This window comes from Parasteatoda tepidariorum, chromosome 4, assembly GCF_982258835.1.
Source record: "Parasteatoda tepidariorum strain Cologne lab strain chromosome 4, Ptep-v5.0, whole genome shotgun sequence".
NCBI classification, from domain to species: Eukaryota; Metazoa; Arthropoda; class Arachnida; order Araneae; family Theridiidae; genus Parasteatoda; species Parasteatoda tepidariorum.
Genome location: NC_141758.1, coordinates 109,814,723 through 109,829,469, shown reverse-complemented (window position 1 = coordinate 109,829,469; position 14,747 = coordinate 109,814,723). Strand labels below are relative to the sequence as shown.

General features: G+C 31.3%; 1 long non-coding RNA gene across 1 annotated transcript; it reads left to right on the top strand.

Moving 5' to 3' along the window:
- Positions 1 to 276: 276 nt before the first annotated feature.
- LOC147812548 (uncharacterized) lies at positions 277 to 13,160 on the top strand. Its single transcript, XR_015433263.1, has 3 exons — positions 277 to 500; positions 3,654 to 3,772; positions 5,803 to 13,160. It is a non-coding gene; the product is annotated as an uncharacterized LOC147812548 (long non-coding RNA).
- The last annotated feature ends 1,587 nt before the right edge of the window (positions 13,161 to 14,747 follow it).

Below are 14,747 nucleotides of genomic sequence, written 5' to 3'. Positions count from 1 at the left end.
CTGCGGGACCTTTATCAAGCAGAAAGACAGATAGTACAATTCAAGTAAGGGCAATACGAAGATACATCCAGGGTAGGGTGGGATTCGAACCCGCCACCTCCACGCTACAGAAAGTTTGGCAGGCGATAACGTTTGGCACAGGGTGGCCCCAAAAACGCGAATAGCATAGATCCACTTTACCATCAACTCAACTCAACTTTGACAGACAATAATTGCCAATCGTTATCGATATGAAGGGATATAAAATACGGGGCAAGACTGGTACCCAACGAGTTCTTCGTATCTCTGCTTTGTCATTGCTTCTTTTTTTTTATGAGTTGGTAGATAGTGTATTTTGTCCAGCTTTACGTATCAAGATGGATATAGTACGTGAGTTAAAGTCTGGTGTTTGTTTTTTTTCGTCTCAAAGAAATTCTACAGATCTTAAAATAAATGTTCGCCAGCTACTATGAAATTCTTGAAGGTAGTTTATCGATGTCTCATCTGACGAGAACTTTAAAGTAAGTTTTTTTCTATTCTTCGCTACATTTACGTACTTAAAATTTTTCGTGATTAATATATTTCTTTAATTAACTTGCTCTCTAGTGAAATTTAAAAAGTTTTTTTTTTAATGAGATATTGGCTTGCTGAAAGTATTAGTTGTTAAAATTATTTTTATATCATTGAGTAAAACTGACTATGGTAACGAGGTTAATGGGTTAGGTAAAAAACTACTTCTAAAATATAAAACGATATAAGTTTTAATATGAGATGAATGAAATTACGATTTAATTTTTGAAAGTTACTTATATTAGCTCTTACGTTAGGGGGTAGTTCTTACCGTAGACAAACTATAGGTTTAAAAGTCCGATTCATTTTTATTCGGTTTTGCAACACCATTTATGAATCTGCGATCTTTTCACTCCTTTTCTGCTTTTTCCTTAGACCAGGGAAGTAAAATTTCGTTATGCCGTTAATTAGTCTGCATGTAGTTAAGCAAATGTTTCAACCTTCAGCCAGTGTGATCAAGGCAAATGAATTTTTTTCGAATTTAAAGTAAATCAATACTTAACTATTGTGAAAAAATTTCTCTCTTGAAATGTGATTATTTTGTGTGCAAATTTTGCTCTTAATTCTTGGTATGAATAATGGTGACTAACTGGCTTGCAGGGAAATTTTAACCGTAATAACTTTCTTCAAAACCTTTGAAAATTAAAGGATGGAAAATTTCGTTTAATCGAAAATTTAGTTTCAAAACTTTCAGATTAAGAATTTCTTTATAGGGAGGTTCTGTCTTTTGATAAGAAATCTACTATGGTATTAAAATCTGTAAATTGTTTGCTAATTTTATTTAGATACGTTAAATAATTTTGGTATGAAACACAAATTGTTATATAGAATTTACTGGTTGTGTGGACTAAAGATTTTGCATGAAATGTTGACTTATTTTAATTTCATGTGTAATTTATTTGATTTTAAAAGATGTAAAGCAGTGTTTCCCAAAGTGTGGTACGCGTACCCCAGATATAAGGGAACAGTTCAGCGGGGGTTCGCGTTCTTATGCGAAATATCTTGCAACAAATGGAAATTTCAAAAGCTTTTATTTAAAAATAAAGCTAGCCATGAAAAATTAAAATTACAAATGTTTCTATTTTGGCTATTTCTTGCAGAGTTAACAGTTAAAAATTAGTGGTGTAAACGGCCTGTTGTGAATTTTAACTTTTGTGCAATTGTTTATTGTAAGAAATGCATTACTTTTTTTAATTAGTGGTACATAGCGTAACGAAATATTAGAAAGGGTACACAAAAGTCATAAGTTTGGGAAACACTGATGAAAAGGAATGAACTATAACTTCCTACAAGTAGGTTTGGAAGTTTGCTGCCTACTTTAAATTTCCTTCGTAGGTCAACCTTGACTAGCTGCGAACATCAATTTACAATTGTGTAGGGCTCCTTGGCAGAATTGCAGCGACACGCCGACATTGTCGCAGAACGTTAGAGTTCTTGCAGAAAGATTTTTCTTCTGATAAATTAAAAAAAAATTCTTCATTTCTGCAGAAATTTTCACGTAATATTTGAATCGTGCATTTAAATCACTTTTTGACGCGCTCAATTTACGCAGATTGTAAATCCAAGTAATGTTTCTATTTTATTTTCGGCAGTTATTCATGTCTATTTTCACGCGGATTTTAGATATCCCGATATATTTCAAACGATAGGAAACATTGGAATCGCGCATTTGAGCATTTATTTTTTAAGGCGATAATTTATCCAATTTTTAGCTGTTATTGCTATTGATTTTCTAGCTTTTAAATCCGATATTTCTTATACGATATAATTAATTACTACCTAATCTCGAAACTCAACACTCATTTGAGGAGTCTTATTCACGTGATTTCGTTATCTATCTTTTTTTTCGGCTATCACAACTACGGATTTCACAAGTTTTAATAATTATCTTTATTGTGATAATTGCTTATAATATGCGAAGAGTGAAATAATTTCTGCGCTCCCAACAACATGCGAGAATATCACCCATAATAACAGAATAAAAATTATTACACGTTCAATTTAAAATATATATGTTGTAAACAAAGCACTTTTGTTTTAAATTAGTAACATATGTTTAAAAGTATCTTGCAGTTAGATATTAGTGCTAGAGAGTTTTGTCGCAGATAGCTTGAAAAAAGTTTGCCACAGGGATTGGTTCTTCGGTGATTTTCTGTAACGAGTAATTTTCATGAATTCTAAAGTACATAGATTTTAAAAATTCGAAAACAGTTGAAATGTCATTCAGACTAGAAAAGAAGTGAGTCAAAACTGTAAAATGAACAAAAATTTTAAGTCTTTAATATCTCAAATTCCTTTCACAATTGGAGATTTTAATTCAACCGCATGAGCACCGAAACTCTAGTATTGTCGCTTTAGTCTACATGGTGCGTAGCGTATTTAAAAAGTGTTTAAAGGTGCTTATTTTCGATTTTCGTTATTTAAAAGCCTTTTTTCATTGGGTGTTTTTAAAAAGTGCTTAATTTTCCCTTTTCAAAAAGGAGATTTTTTCGTTACCATGTCTATTTTCGCCACGTATTATGTAAAAGCATGCTTTTCACATTGTTCTATTCAACTTCTTCACTATTCATTTCGGCGTACCGTCGGTCCACAGCGTATGAAAGCACCAATCATTTTATATGTTTGAAATACTTGCGAGTTCGTATGTGCGTCTACTGAGCTGGGTTCTGTGAGATTATTGCCTTCTCATGTGCAACTCTGCTGCATTTTGCAAGATATTCTCAATTTCAGTTTTCATTTTCCACCCTTTTCATATCGAACCGAAAAATCTGATTTTATAACGGCTAATATAATCAAGAAAAGAGTTCTTTGTCAGAAAATAGTTATTTTATCACAATCAGCTAGAGTCTTTGAAAATTATTTTGCATTTTGTTAATCTATGTAGTGCTTAAAATATTTTTGGTGCTTAAAAAGTACTTGAAAGGTGCTTATTTTTTGTTGAAAGATTTGGCTACGCACCCTGGTTTAATATTACCGATTTATTAGTCGTAAGTATAAAACGTTCATCAGCCAACTTAAATTATATTCCGCAAAAGTATAAAAAAATATGCCACTATATCTGCAGCAATTTTATATTTTTAATGACATTTCCTATTTTCATGCAGGATCCAAGAATCTACCTTAAAATTGATGTTTGATACTCTACTACCTGAAGTTGATTATTCGAGATTAAAAATCTATTCCTTGCAGAAGAATGTTGATTATCATTATCAGATTTAGATGGGTAAGTAAGTTTAGATTTATTTGGATGTAATTAAGAAATTGTTTAATAAATTTTATTTAACACTAGAAAGTCTTGAAACTTAGTAAATACCTATGTTTCCCAAAAGTAGTAAAAATGACTGTCTTGTGAAGGAATAATGTATAATGAAATTCGTTTAAAATTTTTCAATATTTTTATATATTTGCAGTTATATAACGAGTTATTAGTAAATATTAACAATAAAAAAAATTACATGTTGTACAAAGTCACAACATTCTAAGAAATTGTGTCATCATATACATTATTGTTTTTCTAATTGAAGTTAAAAAGCAGTCAAAATGACTTCCTCAGGCATTCTAGTGTTAATGTATCTATTCTATTTTAGCATTTTATAATGTATTTAATTATAAAACACTTTACACATTGAACTATTCCATAAATAAAAGTAAATATTTAAAGTATTAGACTAGGAAAAAAATAGGTTATTTTGACGAAAATTTAGATTCTTATTAACCTCGTTTGAACGTTAATTAATTGGATTTTCAAAACCCTTCAAATTTTTGATCTCCGACTTTTAGAAATGATAGTAATTTTTCCGTACTGATAAATGAAAGTACGTCCTTGGCCATATTATTAGATGCACTATAAGATTCCACGTAAAATCGTAATTATCAAGTGGTACTGTACAACGTTCCTGTATTAATTGGTTAACATCGTAATGCAATATGTTAAAAATAAATACAAACAGGAAGTATATAAAAATCTCTACCATTCAAACCAATTACATGTGTGTTTAAATATAAAAGTATTGCCTATAAACTTTTGATTTGACAAATATTTTATACATTTTTAAACGGGATATCTTCTACATTTTAGATTTTCAAATTCATTATTTTTCATGACTTATTAAAGTTACTATTTTCCCAGACAAAAACCGCAATAAATTAAAAAAGCATTATAATAACATTAATTGAAATGATAGGTGTAACCAAAACTGTTATACTCTGCATCTTGATTAGATTTTAAATTTTAAAAAAAAGAACAGAAAGAGTTCAATTGTGAGTGACAAATTTTGTTCAATACCGAAATTCATGACTTTCCACGATTTCTCATGACTTTCCAGGTGAGCAGATATTTTGTTTAAACTTTACATTAAATTTAATTTTAAAGCCCTGCTTAAAAAATTTAGCCTTAAAAATTGTGTAAATCCTTCCACGATCTCTGATGGTAAGGAGCTTCTAACTCATGAACCGATAGAGGATATTTTACGTAAGCACTGTGTTGTCGGTGCGAGTGAAGAGCAGAATTAAGAGTACCAGTCTATGCTTGGGTAGCATCATTGGGAAGCGAACGATAGCTTTAAAATCAGTGGTGGCTTCCCCACCACTGCTTTTAATTGGTTTTAATTGGTTTTTTGTCTCACTGAAAAACTGAACTTGTTTGGACAAAACTTTGTAACATTAGTATTGCGTCCTATGTAACTTTCGTCATATCTAAAACTTACGTTTAATTTAAATTCTTGGTTGGATATGTTGAACTTCTGCTGATAAAATCTCCAACTGATCAGGATGCTAATAAATTTAGTCATCTGGCATAAAGCTCTACAGTCTGATATTCGTGAAAGTTCTTATTTTAATGTTCCCTCACGGTCTAAAGATAAATCTCTCAATTCCGTGGTTACTTAAAGTTTTGGGTAATTGAAATTTAGACTAAGCCATTAAGTTTTCATTCGAACTTCGTCTGCATTAGGATATATAGATTACTCCTGCGTTACTCCAGCGTTTTGAAAAGTACGTACATAGCTCAGAGGTCCTACAAGCAGGAATTAAATGTTTGGATTAATATGATCACCGTTATAAGATTTATGAATTTTGTAAAATGCAGACTCTGGATATGCATTTAAAGGGCTGTTGTCTGCCAAGACCTGAGATATTGCATAACTAATACTTATAAAACTTTACTCTACTCAATATCAAACACTGCCTCTGATTAGAGTGAAATTATGTTAATTTGACCATAAGAATAAAGACAATTTGTATTTTTAACACTAGGCGTTGCATTGAATACTTCATCGTCAGATTCCTTGAAGACCATGTTTTCAATGATCTCCATCACTGAGACCTAGTTACCACGAGGCCTGTTATCTGCCAAGATCTCCATCACTGACCTAGTTACCATGAGGCCTGTTGTCTGCCAAGATCTCCATCACTGACCTAGTTACCATGAGGCCTGTTGTCTGCCATGATCTCCATCACTGACCTAGTTACCATGAGGCCTGTTGTCTGCCATGATCTCCATCACTGACCTAGTTACCATGAGGCCTGTTGTCTGCCATGATCTCCATCACTGACCTAGTTACCATGAGGCCTGTTGTCTGCCATGATCTCCATCACTGACCTAGTTACCATGAGGCCTGTTGTCTGCCATGATCTCCATCACTGACCTAGTTACCATGAGGCCTGTTGTCTGCCATGATCTCCATCACTGACCTAGTTACCATGAGGCCTGTTGTCTGCCAAGATCTCCATCCCTGACCTAGTTACCATGAGGCCTGTTGTCTGCCAAGATCTCCATCCCTGACCTAGTTACCATGAGGCCTGTTGTCTGCCAAGATCTCCATCCCTGACCTAGTTACCATGAGGCCTGTTGTCTGCCAAGATCTCCATCCCTGACCTAGTTACCATGAGGCCTGTTGTCTGCCAAGATCTCCATCCCTGACCTAGTTACCATGAGGCCTGTTGTCTGCCAAGATCTCCATCCCTGACCTAGTTACCATGAGGCCTGTTGTCTGCCAAGATCTCCATCCCTGACCTAGTTACCATGAGGCCTGTTGTCTGCCAAGATCTCCATCCCTGACCTAGTTACCATGAGGCCTGTTGTCTGCCAAGATCTCCATCCCTGACCTAGTTACCATGAGGCCTGTTGTCTGCCAAGATCTCCATCACTGACCTAGTTACCATGAGGCCTGTTGTCTGCCAAGATCTCCATCACTGACCTAGTTACCATGAGGCCTGTTGTCTGCCAAGATCTCCATCACTGACCTAGTTACCATGAGGCCTGTTGTCTGCCAAGATCTCCATCACTGACCTAGTTACCATGAGGCCTGTTGTCTGCCAAGATCTCCATCCCTGACCTAGTTACCATGAGGCCTGTTGTCTGCCAAGATCTCCATCCCTGACCTAGTTACCATGAGGCCTGTTGTCTGCCAAGATCTCCATCCCTGACCTAGTTACCATGAGGCCTGTTGTCTGCCAAGATCTCCATCCCTGACCTAGTTACCATGAGGCCTGTTGTCTGCCAAGATCTCCATCACTGACCTAGTTACCATGAGGCCTGTTGTCTGCCAAGATCTCCATCACTGACCTAGTTACCATGAGGCCTGTTGTCTGCCAAGATCTCCATCACTGACCTAGTTACCATGAGGCCTGTTGTCTGCCAAGATCTCCATCACTGACCTAGTTACCATGAGGCCTGTTGTCTGCCAAGATCTCCATCACTGACCTAGTTACCATGAGGCCTGTTGTCTGCCAAGATCTCCATCACTGACCTAGTTACCATGAGGCCTCTTGTCTGCCAAGATGACCTACTTCAGTTGCCTAATCGACATAACAGAACACGAGGTTTATTTTTATGTTCTCCTTAAATAATGTGAAAATTCCATTTTCGGTATTTTGGTTATTGAAATTTAACTATTTTCTCTCATAAGAATTAAGCTATATAAATTTTTAATTAAATCTCAATACATATTTATAATATAAATGCAATTTAAATGCACATCGTTTAAAAATTTATTTCAAATATTTTTATTAATCGTAAAGAATATTTAAGTCTTATTTATCTAAACATACCTTTTTCTATTTATCATATCTAAAAATTATTATTCGTAAATTTTTTTGAGTCGTATTTACCCAATAAATATCTTAAATTAAATTTAAAATCTGAGTCTCTAAAAATTTGCTGCACCTTTTAATCTATCAGCTATGTATTATTTATACGTACTGTTAATAGTCTTAACATTTATAATACAAGCTTATTGTTAGCTATTCCTCGCTATCAGCTGTGTGCATAATATTTGAGAAAAATTAAACCTTGGCGCAAAATAACTAATTTCGATTTATTTGTGCTTTTTTTCCCTTCAAACTATTGTCCAGTACACCAACTAAAATCTAAAATTTGTATTATTCAAAAGAATTGTTTTAGTGTTTAAATTCAAATCATTAACTTCAGAGAATTATTAAAAATTAATACTTCCGTTCGATTCTCAGACGAAACATATTTAGATGAATAAAACTTTATCTAATTTTATTTTGGTATTACAAATTTTTAAATATTCCTCTTCCATGTATTTCCCCCAAATACATCATAGGTTACTTTCACATTTTAGAATCTGTTTAAGTAAATGTGGGTTAATTTCAAAATCTACCATTTAAAATACACTTAATCTGTAGTTTAAGCAAAACTTGTGTGTAAAAACAGATCTGAGGAATTTATATCTAATAATCAAAATCTGATCTCAGATTTGCAAGCTATTATTAAAATAAACTATTTCTTAAACTTGCTTTAATCTTTAAAGAAAAAAATTCCAGCGTGCAGGTAAAAACCGATATTTATTAAATCAACGTTTTAAAACTGCAAGACTCTTTGAGGAAACGAGTTATTTAGATGGCGGAAAAGCAGAACATACAATATCGCAAATTTAGTGTCACCTTAATAAATCACACGGTATAAAATTGATAGATATAAGAATTAATCTCTCCTCATCAGTAAAGCACATATTAAATACTAGTTTACGTATTTAAGGCAACCCGTACTGTTCGAAATAGAAATCTCATCTTACTATTCCGGATCTGTCGGTTTGTGTACCTATCACTTAAATTATTTAAAACCCTTCATGCTATAGACTCGCTGTAGCGTCATAGCATCGCATACTTCAAATTTTATTTTTGTCCTAATCTTAGTTAGCTTTGATGGAAAACAATGTTGTATAGTTAGCACTTCACACATTAGGTCTTATTCTTATTTACGTAACTGTATTAAGGTAAGTTTCACTCAACAAATATAAATTTATAATTTGTCGATCCTTTATGTAGTATCTATCGCAATAACAATTCTACGTATTTAGTCTAAATTTTAAAAGCATTCATGTGCTTTGCATAAAGTTTGAGAACGAAACTATTATAAGAATATTAAGGAAAAATCGAGTGTCTAGTAATTAAGTTAGCGCAGCGGAACGCGGTAGAGGTTTGCTAAAGAAATGTTCTAATTTTGTCACTCAAAATAAAACTCGTAGCTTTTAACACGCTTTGGCGTAACAGAAACTTTTATCTGTAGTTAGTACTAATTATACACATTATCGCATGCTTTGAAAATGATAGATTAGTTTGAAGTTTGGTAAATAAAATATTACAAATTGTTAGTTGATTTTTCTTAAGATAACGAAAATTATATTTCTTATAAAAAATAATTGATACATTAATAAATGGGCTTCTACAAAACTAGTCTTGTTTTTTAATTTTATTTCTCTGCCGAGTCTATTTGCATAACGAAAATCTTTAAATGAATATGCCTCAAGTTGCTTCATCTCCCCTCTTAAATATTTATAGCAGTTTTGATACGTATTCAGTGCTTAAAAGTATATGTTCAACGCTGAATAATATTTATTACGGATGATTCGGCTCGTTTAGTTATGTGAAACTGGCTGTGGGCATAGCACGTCATAAAAGGATATTTTAAAAGAATCTGTTCAAAAAGTAAATTTGGAAAATTTTTGAATTTTCCCTTTTTTAAATGTAAATATACCTGGATGAGCAAATTTAAAGCAATTCATGTTTAATCAATTTCGTTATGCATTCATATCATTTATTCATCATGCTATTTCTAGCTAACTACTAACATCAGACTAACTATAACATATATTTTAACCATAAGCTAACATCAATTCATTGACTCGGCGGCTAAATAAGTTTAAACAATGGGACATAGCTACGCGGTATAAGCTATTTTATTTAGAGTATACTTAAAATTTAAATTTTAAAATTATATAAAATTTTTATAAATTATGAGATAGTAAAAATTTTTAAGGTTATGCAGTTTCGATCATTTTCAGTTATTTTTCCAAGTTTAGTGAAAATAACGTGGAAAAAACGTTTAGAAATACTTATTAAAATTCAGCTTTGTTCGAATTTTGAAATTTCTAATTTAGATAAAATAAAAATTTTGTAACAGGTGCATTAAAGATACGCACAAATTTTTAAAAGCATGCTTCTATTTTAATAACTATAAAAGATAAAAATTTAATTTCTGACTTTGTATAAACTGAAACAAATTCTTAACTTGGAAGAAATTTTAAAACTAGTGATTTTTACTAAGACAGGATGTCTTATTTCTTAGACCAAAAATCTAAAATTAATAAAATACGAAGCAAATTAAACTTTTTAGCTTTAATTTTGAAGATCTCTATTAAACAACATAAACAATAAATACCCTGAAACAATCTTATATCATAGTACATGCACCTTTTTAAATGCGTAGTCTTGTAATTATCCGTTTTGTACATTTCTGAATTGTGTTTTCTTATCTAGATTCCTGAACAATAAAATATAAAGGGAAGCTTTTAAAATTTTACTTATTTTTTCATTAAACATAAAAACGTGTTGAAAAGGCGTAGGGTTGAAATTTTTCCCGGATTAACTCTTTTGCACAGTTAATTTTGTCACAAACTGTTCTTATATTGCGTATCAAGCATAAAAGTCTCTGCCTATTGAGGTTCTATTAGTGATTTTACTGTTCGGCTACCGTTGTTGAACTGCGAGCTTTGAAACTTGCATAGCTATTAAAAAGAATAACGCATGACAGCTGCTAGGCATTACAATATGAGGAACTTTATTTAACTATACTGGATCCTTATCTAGACATAAAGCTAATCTAAAACTAGAAAAGTGGGTACTAGACAAATTAGTTTTCAAAGCATAAATGGTAAAGCTCAGTTAAAAAAGTTTCGTTCTCGTATTAATCATTACAGAATATTCCATAATCTGATAAATAATTGTTTTAATAACTTGATAGTTTCGAAAATAGGTACATGAATTCAATCGCCCTTCAAGGTCTAAATCAAATTATAGAATTTAGTTCAAAACGAAGATTAAATTTAAGTTAGATGGCAAAATTGAAATGGGAATTTAATACTACATAGTACAAAAATACATACAATCAAAACAATCATACAATCAAAAATTTAAAAACATTTGAGTTGTGAATGTTTTAACTTAGCATTTATTACAATCAAATTTAATCGTCCTATTGAAATTCAATATAATTTAATGCAATTTTAAAATGTTTTAAGGAAATTTAAATCTTTTAACTTGCATATGTATCTAATAAAATAAAACAGGTATTTAGTATTTGTAATAGTTTACGTGTTTTGAAAAAAATAATTCAACGTCTTAACGTATAAATTAAGTGTTACCAATTTAAGATTTTCAAATCTGATTTTGGTGCTACGTAAAGTAAATGTATAGATTTCCACTCAAATGAGTGATTAAAGCGTTCTCGAACGCATATTTTTAAACTGAACTATTTCTTTTAAATATACCGATCCTGTGTAAAAGTGCTACAAATATAGGTTATTGGTCAGAGAAGGCAAAATTTCTGATAGAAAATTGAATCTACTATTTGAACAGAAGCCGAAACAATCCACGAGGTAAAGTTAAAAACATACTATCTTAATGTGTTCCGTTTTAAATCTAACAGTAATATTTTGATTTTTTTTTTCGATTTTCATAGTATGTTGCGATTGCGTTTAATACTTAAGAATTAATGACATAGATAACAATAAGCTTGTTGAATATTTAAAACTTGTATGCAAAAGTATTATATAAAAAGCTGATTTGCAAATTCCGAGAAATGCTTTTTTAGTCTTCAAATTCATTGGTTTGAGTTCGATCCTAAGCGGATCATTGTTAAAACTGGCGAGAAATCTTCTATGCAAATATAAATTCAGTAAAATGTTATAGATAACTCTAATCGGGAACATATAATACTAATTTTGGAATCTCTAACAGTTTTGAGCTGGCTTAAGTTAAATTGTCTATGATGTAAATTGTGAGATCCAAATTACAACTGTATCATTTTATAGTTGTCGAGAACCAAATTTAAACCTGAAAGCACGTATAGATTAATAGACTTCAATTGAAAGACTGCTGAATGAAAAACAGTCTGTACTACCGCATTTATAGTCGATGATATAGCAGATCTACACAATTTGGGGATATCGATCTGCTGCATGAGTGTGCAAGTGTGAATCGGAAGCTTCGGAATGTTCTAGACTAGTGTGGATAATGACGTGGAGGTGGTAGTCGGCCGTTCTGCTTTCTCGTCATGTTTCACACTCGTCCAGCCGTTTCGGAACTTCTCGATTCACACATGTGCGCTTCTGTAGTGGATCAGTATCCTTGTGCTGTGTAGAAATCTTTAACGGCAGTCTTTCTTTAAGAACTTGAAACTAGTTATTCTTTTTTTGATATGTACTCGTGCAGCTTTGACTCTAAACAGAATAAATAGGATACAACAATGACTTTTCGAACGAAAGCGTTCCCCGGTATCTTCAGACTCTATACTGATCGTGTTTTAAAAAATCAAACATTATCTATTTTTTGCTCAAAACACTAAGTAGCTGTAAATCTTTAGGATTTTAATATACACCAGCAGGTGAAAAAATCCGTTCTTAGAAAAAGATGTACCTAATTTCTTAAAAAAATTACTTTTTTTAACTGTCCTCTTCTGAAAGTTATAAATTAACAGTTTAAATTTTTTACAGCCTTATAACTTGAATTGAAAGTAAAAGGTAATGCCAATCTTATGTAAAATTGCAGGCTAAACTTTAATCTAAAGAGAAACTCAATGTGCAAATCTGCCTTTCATATAAATTAGTTTAAGTTATATTTTGAAAATGTAATTTTTCGGAAATTAAGTTTCAGGTGCAAGAGACTTTTCAATTTTAAAATGAAATCTTAAAAAAAAAATTTAAAAGTTTTTTTAGACATTATTTAATGTGACAAAATTGAGAATTAAATTTTAATGCGTTCAGGTTCATTATTTTTGTTCTGATACATATTTATACAAGGTGAATTTTCAATAGATTATAAATTTTCATGACTCTCGCATTGTGTAATTAAATATCAAATTTGCCGTTTGATAGCTTATTGAGTACTTTAAGAAATCCATGTTAATATTTCGTTGCAAGTTTAATGTGAAATGTTTCTAAAAAAAAAACTCCATTGTAAATGTTAGAGCTCCATGTAAAATAAGGAAGATATTGTTCAAAACTAATTTGTATATGAGACGCATGTAATGCCTAGATGCAGTTTGAACTATTTGTAACTATAAAATGCTTTAATAAAAATATTTGATCGACAAATTGGTTAGTTTTACTTTTGTTATACATAAGAATTTCTTTTTATTCCAGACTAAGTTATTCAGTTTTAAATTACTATTTTACAGATTAATGATATTCAAATTTATCTTGATTTTATTTGAAATTTGCATTAGGGAAATATTACGATATTAGTTGAACTCTTCTCTAAATACTTTACGGATAGTTATCAAAGCAAATGTAGATTTCATCAGAACAGACTTTAGTTCTGTGTTGAGACACTAGACAAATATTTAGAAGCATTTTATGCCTGTCAACATGTACACTTTTTAAAGAACTTTTCTTAGTGAAAAATCTAATTCAAACAAGTAGACATCGACAGTAAAATTCTTTTAACTGACAAGAATAAGTGCTTTTATCTGATACACTTGTTTTTCTTCATTACTCTCGAGAATTGAGACCCAGATTATGTTCTTTGACGCACAATTTTTATTAAACAAAAGGGGCTGACCCCCTCCCCCTGTTCACTACTGCTCAAAAGCCTCTGATTTCATCGCAATAGTTGCTGTTTATTGTCATGCTGTTTATTGCGTTGCTGTTAACGGCTTTTCTTTAGTTAAAATTATTCACTTAACATATATGTACTAAAACTAATTGTGTTTGCTTACGCTTGTGCCTCGTCCCCACGTCCAAATATTATCTATTGGTATTATAAATATTTTGATTTAGAGTTGAACAAAAGTAATTTTTCTAAGTAATCTTTTTTTATAACGTTTATATTGTTCAAACAAAATTGAGTTCACGAGCGTAATTTAATTTTTTCGCTTAACAATCGGGCAGATATGTTAAATACCATTTTTGCTTGCATCACATTGTGCATGAAGCTGATCATTAAGTCTTATAACAATATATTAATGTTTGCACCAAATAATTAATAAACGCTTAATAAGATTAGACAACTTTTTAAATAGCTTTATTTTAAAATGTAGCCCAGAATTACGCTATTATAATAAAATAAAAAAGCAATTCTCTTAGTTTTAAAGCTCTTAAATTAAAAGTGTAATAATAGCAGTAGAGAAAAATACCTTTAAATTAGGGATACAGACATATTTATAGAAAAACAATACCATTTTTTAATACTGATAACAATATGGAAATGAGTGAGGAAAAAGCGGATGCTACCACTTGATTTTTGCGGTCAATTAAGTGCGCTGACAACAGGGAAAAAATGTCAGAAAATTGTGTTATGTTATATCTATTTCATGCCTTTTAATTGTATTGTAAGTTCAAAACGAACGAAAATATATTAAGCATTTTAATTTTTTATTATAAAATACAGAATTACAGCATTTTTTTGCTCCTGTAAAGGTAAAATTTTTGAACCGCTTCTCACTTCCATTATTTACAAATTTTCTTTTATTTGCAGTTAATTAGAACTAAAACAGTTATTCGTCACTGAAATTTATGTAATTAATGAAATATAAAATTTTTGAAATATGACTGAAAATTTCTTATTTGGATTTTGTATTCTAGTATAAAGTACCGATAATCTAACAGATTTTTCAATAAGTATTAAACTGTCTTTAGAATTAAAAGTATCAAAAAATATTTTTACTTGTAATTAGA